Source organism: Talpa occidentalis, unplaced genomic scaffold (genome assembly GCF_014898055.3).
Source record: "Talpa occidentalis isolate TD23 unplaced genomic scaffold, MPIMG_talOcc4v2.1 talOcc4.2, whole genome shotgun sequence".
Lineage (NCBI taxonomy): Eukaryota > Metazoa > Chordata > Mammalia > Eulipotyphla > Talpidae > Talpa > Talpa occidentalis.
The window spans coordinates 42953507-42962236 of NW_023602073.1; the positions used below are offsets into that span (position 1 = coordinate 42953507).

The 8730-nt window shown below is 41.6% G+C and overlaps 2 pseudogenes; both read right to left on the minus strand.

Annotated features, from left to right (window-relative positions):
- Window positions 1-237: 237 nt before the first annotated feature.
- LOC119251280 (eukaryotic peptide chain release factor subunit 1-like) lies at window positions 238-4583 on the minus strand (annotated as a pseudogene).
- A 2003-nt stretch (window positions 4584-6586) lies between these two features.
- Window positions 6587-7894, minus strand: LOC119251281 (nucleophosmin-like; annotated as a pseudogene).
- Between the last annotated feature and the right edge of the window lie 836 nt (window positions 7895-8730).

The window sequence follows — 8730 nt, forward strand, 5'->3', positions numbered from 1 at the left end:
TATATTAGTCCCAAGTGGCATTTAGGAACTTAGTTGTAGGCTGCTGTGCTGACACCATGACACAGTGTAGGGTTCTGGTTTTGTTTTGGTTTTCTTTTCAATATCAGATGCTTATGAATTAAGTTCTGGAAACTTTTCAATTGTAAGGCAGGGATCTGTTTGGATCCCACCACTGATATGTTCCTTGGATTGGATGCTGGAGGTTGAGGCACATTTTGCTGGATCCATGTCAACTACCTAGTAGTAAGTCATCAAGGTAAAAAAAAAATTATTGTCTGCTCCTTGGCATTCATTCCCTGGAAATCTACTCCATACTGAAAGACACGTCCGATTCCACCAAGTCTTTTCACAAACTGGATCCTTCTTGTGAATTATCTGTGGCAATTTCCAACAAAGCTCCAAATTTTTTGTAGTTGTGAACCAACCCTTTCAGCAACGACAGGCTCTCAATCAGCTCATGTTCTTGCCCTGTCTCTTTGTGAAATGAGATTTACCCTTCTCTTGTTCTGGAGTAAGATAGAGAATAGTTTCCTCTTCCGTGCCTTGGCAATGAAGGACATATCTCATTATATCCAGAGTTTTCATAGACTATTAGGATCTCCACATCTCTAATTTCTAAAGCCTGTAGTGTATCGTCAACTCCAAAACAATACTAGCCCTCCTGACTGATTTCATCAAAATATTGGCTTATTAATTTCTTCTCTTGAATGAATTTCACCTTAGAGAGGACTTCAGTAGCTAATTCAATGGCTTGGTTAAATTCATTTTCACCACTATAGGATATATCAACTATTCTAGGGCCTCCCTGGTGGCGCAAGGGGTTACGATGCAACCTATGAAGCTTTCTGCAGTTACTGCAGCACAAGTTTGATCCCCGGCCAGGGAGCTACCCATATGGCATAGCAGACCTCTCCTGATTCATCTGCTGTTCCCCTCATCAGTGTACTTCCATCCATCTGCCTGTTCTGTTCCCCACTCTGTCTCTGGTGAATCCTCTCACTTTGTCTCTGGTGAATCCCCCTCACCTCTGGCCTGTACCCCAGCTCTTGTATGCATAAATAAATTAAAAGGGCCTCCCTGGTGGCGCAGGGGTTAAGATGCAACCTATGACATTGTCTGCAGCCTCTGCAGCATGAGTTCGATTCCCCAGCCGGCCTGGGAGCAACCCATATGGCGCAGCAGACCTTTCCTGTCTCACCCACTGCTCCCCTCAGCAGTGTATTTCAGTCAATCCGCCTGTTCTGCTTCCCAATCTCTCTCTGGTGAATCCTCTCACACCCCCAACACGTCTGGCCTATACCCCAGTTCTTGTATACATAAATAAATAAATCTTTAAAAAAAACTACTCTAAAAACTTCTGAGTGCAAACACATCAGATTGACCTAGCTCAGTTTTGAAATCATCTGATCCAACTAAAAGGAGACCAACCATATTCGTTTTGTCCACAGAAATGAACAGCGGCACAGTGGCCTCAGTAACTTCCCAAACATAGTTGTGGCTCTTTCCTATTCTTGAAGGCGTATGGGGTTGATTGATGTCCTCTACCATGTTTCTCTGGGAGATCTTCAGAGAATTTGTGCAGGGATTCTCTTTGGTTTGGGAGGAAAATGCCAAAAACGATGCCACTATCTATTAAAATGAAGCCTATTTATTTATTTATTTAATATATTTCTCATGTAATTTTTCATTTTTGCACAATGTATGCATTTTCATCTTGGTTATATTCCCCATACAATTGCCCCCCCCCCCTTATTTTGACCCCAATCTCTCCTCTCTCCCCGGCCCCGGTAGTGTCTCTGGTTTATAGATGCTTGTTGATTTTGATTTTTTCTTTATTATAGTTATTCTTTTTCCTGGTCTCTTATTTAGGTTTTCTAAACTCCTGCTATGAGTGAGACCATCCGGCCTATTTCGCATGTAGTGAGGTGGTATCTCATTGTAGTTTTTTTTTTTTAATCTTTTTAAAAAAGATTTATTTATTTATTTATTTATTTATTTATTTATTTGTTTATTTGTTTGTTTGTTTGTTTATATGAGCACTGGGTACAGTCAGAAGCGCGGGAGGGTGAGAGAATTCACCAGAGCCAGAGCGGGGAGCAGAGCAGGCAGAAGGACCGAAGTGCACTGCTGAGGGGAGCAGCAGGCGGCAGGAGTGGTCTGCGCGCCATGGGGGACCCACCTCCGGTGACCAGGGAGCAGCCTGGGATCGAACCAACGCTGCAGAGGCTGCGGGCAGCTTCACAGCCCAGCGCTCAACCGCTGCACCACTGGGGAGGCCCCTCCTTGTAGTTTTGATTTGCAATTCCCTGATAACAAGTGATGTTGAACATTTTTTGATATGCCTGTTGTCCATTTGCATTTCCTCTTTGAAGAAGTTTCTTTTTAGTTCTGCCCATTTTTTGACAGAATTATTTGCTTTGTTTTTGTTGAGTCTCATCAGCTCTTTGTAGATTTTTGTGATCAGTCCTTTATCATTAGTGTTGTGTGCAAAAATTTTCTCCCAGTCAGTGGGGTTTCTCCTCGTTTTGGTTATTGTCTCTTTTGCTGTGCAGAAGTTTCTAATTTGATGTAGTCCCAGCTGTTTATCTTTGCCTTCATTATCACTGCTTTGGGTGATGTGTCTGTAAAGAGGTCTTTGAGGTGCACGTCATGTAGTTTCGCCTATATTTCCTTCTATATATTTTATGGTTTCAGGTCTTATGTCTAGTTCTTTAATCCATTTTGAGTTGGTTTTTGTGCATGGTGTGAGGTAGTAGTCAAGTTTCATTCTTTTGCATGTAGCAACCCAGTTTTCCCAGCACCATTTATTGAACAAACTTTCTTTGCTCCCATGCATATTCTTTGCTCCTATGTCAAAGATTAGTTGACCATAAATCTGTGGGTTTATTTCTGGGTTTTCTATTCAGTTCCATTGGTCCGTGTGTCTGTTCTTGTTATAATACCATGCAGTTTTGATGATTATGGCTTTGTAGTATAGTTTGAAGTCTGGGAGTGTGATGCCTCCATTCCCTTCTTTTTTTTTTTCAGGAAGATTTTGGCTATTTGGGGTTTTTGGTGGCTCCATATGAATTTCATCAATATTTGTTCATCAATTTCATCAATATTTGAAGAATGACATTGAAATTTTTATTGGAATTGCATTGAATCAGTAGATTGCTTTTGGGAGGATGGCCATTTTGATAATATTAATTCTTCCAATCCATGAGCAGGGGATGTCTTTCCATTACTTTGTGTCTTCTATTTCTTTTAACAGTGTTTTATAGTTTTCTTTGTATAGGTCCTTTACTTCTTTTGTTAGGTTTATTTCCAAGTATTTGGGTTTTTTTTGTTTCAATAATAAAAGGGATGGTTTTCTTGATTTCTTCTTCTTCAGATTTATTGTTTGTGTATAGGAAGGCTACTGATTTTTTGTGTTGATTTTGTATCATGCCATTTTACTAAACTGATGGATGAGTTTAATTAGTTTTTTTGTGGAGTTTTTGGGGTTCTCTATGTATGTTTTTTTTTTTTTTTTTTTTTTTTTTTTTAAATAGAGGCATGTTTTTTTTTTATTTATTTATTTATTTGTTTGTTTTGTTTATACATGCACTGGGTACAGTCAGAAGCGCGGGAGGGTGAGAGAATTCACCAGAGCCAGAGTGGGGAGCAGAGCAGGCAGAAGGACCGAAGCACACTGCTGAGGGGAGCAGCGGGCGGCAGGAGAGGTCTGCGCGCCATGTGGGACCCTCCTCGGGTGGCCGGGGAGCAGCCGGGGATCGAACCGGCGCCGCAGAGGCCGCGGGCAGCTTCGCAACCCAACGCTCAACCGCTGCGCCACCAGGGAGGCCCCTCTATGTATGTTATCATATCATTTGCAAATAGTGAGAGTTGGACAAAATGAAGCCAAATTTGCTAGCATCATAAAGTAGTGCTGTACGAGCCTCCTTATGGAATTTGTTGTCACACATGACTTTTTAAAAAGATTTATTTATTTATACATATAAGAACTGGGGTACAGGCCAGAGGTGTGTGTGGGGGGTGAGAGGATTCACCAGAGACAGAGTGGGGAGTAGAACAGGCAAATCTAGTGAAATACACTGCTGAGAGGAGCAGTGGGCAAGTCAGGAGAGGTCTGCTGTGCCATGTGTGTAGCTCCCTGGCTAGGGATCGAACTCATGCTGCAGTGGCTGCAGATAGCTTCATAGGTTGCGTCTTAGCCCCTTGCGCCACTAGAGAGGCCCCACACATGACGTTTTAATTTGTTTGAAAGGATCAAAGTCACTGTTGACTTTCTTTTCCTTCTGTTACAATTGGACAGAGCAAACCAGGACATCTGGATGTACTTTGTTAAAGTTTGCATCTCTGTTGTACAGATATCATGGCTCTGGAGACTTAATGAAATGTGGTGTACTCATGACTTAATGTTAGATGCAGTTTGAAGCTCATCTGCTAACGTTTTTGCCACTCCCGAAATCTAGTGTTTGTGGAATGATCAATGATGTCATGCTTGCGCTATTCGTGCGGGCAGCCTCCAGGCTCTTAATGAGCTCGTCAGTCTTGCAGATCTCCACGTCGCAGTTGGCAGCACTGGGGTCATCACCCATCTTGTTGTGTCTTCCTCCCGAAGGGCCTAGTCCTGGGTAGCTGTGACTCTGAGGTAGGACACCCACACTCTCTCTGCAGGCAGCTGTGCATGTTGCAATACACTCATGTGGGGCCTGTGATGTCACTTCCCCCACCAAATGGTGAAAAGAAATCAGAGGGTGGAAGTGGCTATTTTGGAGCTTGATTAATAAACCCGGCAAACTTGATCTTGATGGGAATTTTTATACTATGGGAATGGGAAATGCTGCAAATCATATTCCTGCCATGGCCATCCCCAGGCAGTTGTTAAACATCTACCTGTAAACCACTGCAACCATTCCTTTGTTTCCTTCACAGGATGTGAGCAGAAGTATCATACACAATGCCAGTGACTCTAAAGACATTCCTGTTTTATTTATTTGTTTATTTATTTATTTTGTTATAAGTGATAGGGGCTAGGGAGGAAATCGGGAGAGGCACTAAGCTGGTATAGTAGGAAATCTTACACACACACATTGCTTATGGCCTGTCTGCTCTTAGTTAATTTTCCAGCCCAAGGACACATCTGGAGGCTGTAGGGAGCAGCACTATTTGAAGACCAGCCTCAGCACAAGGGGATGAGCCTGAGGCAAGGTGTTCAGGAGGGTGATAAGGAGCTCTGGGGGCTGCACAGCACAATCTCCTGGCAGCAGTGAAGGCCTGCTCACTGCCAAACTGTCTTTGTTCAACTCACTATAAAAAGGCAGCTGGAAATGAAATGTTAAGATGGTTTCTTTAGGGTGTTAGCCCCCTGTCTTCCAGATTGCCGCCTGTTTGACTAAAGTGCACTTTAAAGATTCAATTCCTGTCTCTATTGGCATTCAGTGGTGACAGGTGGTCCGAACTCCAGTCTTCCATTTACAGAACTGGGGTGTAGGCCAGGGGGATGTGTGTGTGTGTGAGCGGATTCACCAGAGACAGAGTGGGGAGCAGAACAGACGGATCCACTGAAATACTCTGCCAAGGGGAGCAGCAGGTGAGAGAGGAGAGGTCTGCTGCACCATATGTGGATTAGCTCCCTGGCTGGGATAGAACTCAGGCTGTAGCCATGATAGCACTGATACTTAATCCCTAGGCCACCAGGGAGGCCCTGACATTCCTATTTTAATCAAACCAACAAATTTAAGCTTTTATGTAACAAAGATTATCTCAGAACACAGTAAACGTGACAAAAAATTGGATTAGTTTCTAAATTCGGGAAGTTTTAGGATTTATAATTTATGGTAAGACAATTAAGCTCTTTTACTAATTAATTTTGTCAAGACCATATGGAAAAAGTAACACACAACTGTAACGCGCAAAGATAGCTATGCAGAGATCTTATAGTTTTGTTTAAAAATTTCAGCCATGAATCAGCTACAAAAAATTCCTTTGAGCTAGATTTTGGGTGAGCAGCCTTCATACAGCTGCTTTTATTTTAAAAAAAGATCTCTTTGTTCTGTTTTTCTTTCTGTTTCTTATCTCCCTGAGGTTTGCATTTCAATGGGATGGTTCATATAAAGATTTTTGGTAAGGGCCAGGCAAATGTTCACAGGGAGAGACTTTGAACTGCTTCTAAAGCTACATTTTCTGGTCCTGCAAAGATTTGCAAGTTTCTAATTTCTTAAAAAATCTGGCTCACCTAGCCAATTACATTTGTTTCATTTTGCTTTTATAACATGGATTTTTTTCTTTATTAAAATATTGAGTTTATTTCACATGTGTATTTTTGTCTCCCCACCATTTCCATTTATTTGACCACCACCAGTACTCTGTCCTATCATAACATTCCAAACATACTTAAAGCCGAGTAAAGTGTATAGTTCCATCTTTAAAAATTTAGCAGGCATTTTGGACAACACATTCTTGGCAATGAAACCAGGACATTTATCAAACATGGTAGAGAAATTTCTCACTCTGCATTATAAAAAGGACAGCCAGATAATCAACTGTTACAGAAATGAAATAAGACAGAAATTTTTAACAAACTGTTCAAGCTATTTTCTTAAAGAGACTTCTTCCACTGCCAAAGATCTTGAAGTCTCCTGATCAGTCATCCAGGAGCAATTATTCACACAGTATGTGAACTTGGCTTCTACTTTGGGAAGAAAACTATCTTTCTCTCTATTTGTTTGCAGTTTTGCTTTCATGTTTTCTACAGAACTAGGTCCTTTTGGTGTTTTAGCAGTTCTTTCCTGTTTTTTAAGGATTCTTGATCTTTTCATCTTGGTGTTAGTTTTGAGTTTTTTTCCATTCTGACTTGACTTTTGTGCATTTTTGACTAGAGTATCGCATATATATTTCTCTTTTGGTGTTTTTCTTCAATTTCTTCTTCCTCCTCATCATTTTCATCAATAAGTTTACTTTATGTTTCGGAAGCTTGCTACCACTTTCAGGGACAGAATGCTTCCCAGATATACTTAGGAGTTACACATCCTCCTCTTCCTCAACTTCTGACATTGCATCTTCCTCCTAAGTACCATCCACTAAATATGCACAGATCCTGAGCTACTCTTCAACCATAAGACCACGGGTGACATGATTTCAAAGACCCCAAGGGCAACCATTGATTGTACAGAAATTTTCAAAGTTGTGAGTATTACTTTAAAAGGCTTGTCTACATTTTCATTGCTTCTGCTTCAACAATGTGCAGTTAATCTTTTGCACAGTCCCCTAAACTGACCTTTTTTTAAAAAAAAGATTTATTTTATTTATTTATGCATCGAAGAACTGGGGTGTAAGCCAAAGGTATGGGGGGGTGAGAAGATTGACCAGAGACAAAGTGGTGGATCTACTGAAATACACTGCTGAGGGGAGCAGCAGGTGAGACAGGAGAGGTTTGCATGTAGGTTAGCTCCCTGGCTGGGCCTCAAACTCAGGTGTCAGTGGCTGGTCATAGCTTGATAGCACTGAGACTTTAACCACTGGGGCCACCAGAGAGACCCCCTCGACTGACTGTTGTTAAAGATAACTAGTACTCATTTTCATCATTATCCACATTAGAGTGATCATCTTTGTTGGCCTTTAGTTCACAACCAAAAAGATAGTTCTGGGGGATCATGGGAGCTCTATCCATCGAATCTTCCACAAGGTGGTGGCACACACATAGGTGGGAGAGAAGGCAGACAGAGATAAATGACTACTATCCCCAAGAACAGCACATAGGATGGAATCACACAAGGGAGGGGTGGTATATTTTCAACATTTTTACCTGTTTCAAAACACAGAGAATCATGTATTCACCTCCCTCCCTCCCTACCTTTTGATAGAGAATAAGGTGGTTAGAGCTCCTAAACTTGGATCCATAGCCCATTCAATTGTCTGCCTCATACATACAGGGACATGCACACTCTGGTTAGCAGAGACCAGAGAGAATATTCTCTTTGGTCATAAAGTCCTTTTGAGGACTGGCAACGTATTCTAACTGCAAATGGAGCTTTGCCTACAGTTCTGTCCACTGTATCTAGATGCAAGTAGAATGCAATTCACATTACTGCCTGGATATATTTTTGGGATCAAGCCAAGTTCTCAAGACACAAATACAAGATGAAGGAAATCTTGTAATTGGTTTAAGAGCAAAAACAGTTAGAGGTGTGGATGGATTCTCACTGCTGCCTGGTGACCTGGGGGTTGAATCTACCTTGAGAACTATTTTCCCCTTTTGGAGAAAAAGAGGTGGTAGCTTGACATTGCTCTAAGAAATCTCTCTCCTGTAAATGAATATAAGTGGTTGGAGTCCCTGATGGACGTGTCTCAGAAGATTGGGGTGGGGAGGGGAGGGATTGGGGTCAAAATAAGGGGGTTGCAATTGTATGGGGAATATAAAAGTAAAATTTATAATTAAAAAAAAGAAAAAAAAAAGAAAGTCTTTTGTTAAGGAAGAGTGTGCAAATAAGAATAACAATAGGGAAATCCCTCAATGTAGAGTTCTCACCAATCAGGGAAACCCATACAAGTGGCGGGAGTCAGACTGGCTTTGAGATAGCCACCTGTTGAGACAGTTCTCTTCTGGGCATTTGCTTCCTGTTCCCAAAGAAAGATGACCTCAGCCAAAAGAAGGGAGGTTCAAGCCTGTGAGTAGTCATAGTCAAAGGAGACAGTGGTCTGGGGAAGCAGTGATACTCATTTCCAGGGATGCCAGTCTGCAAA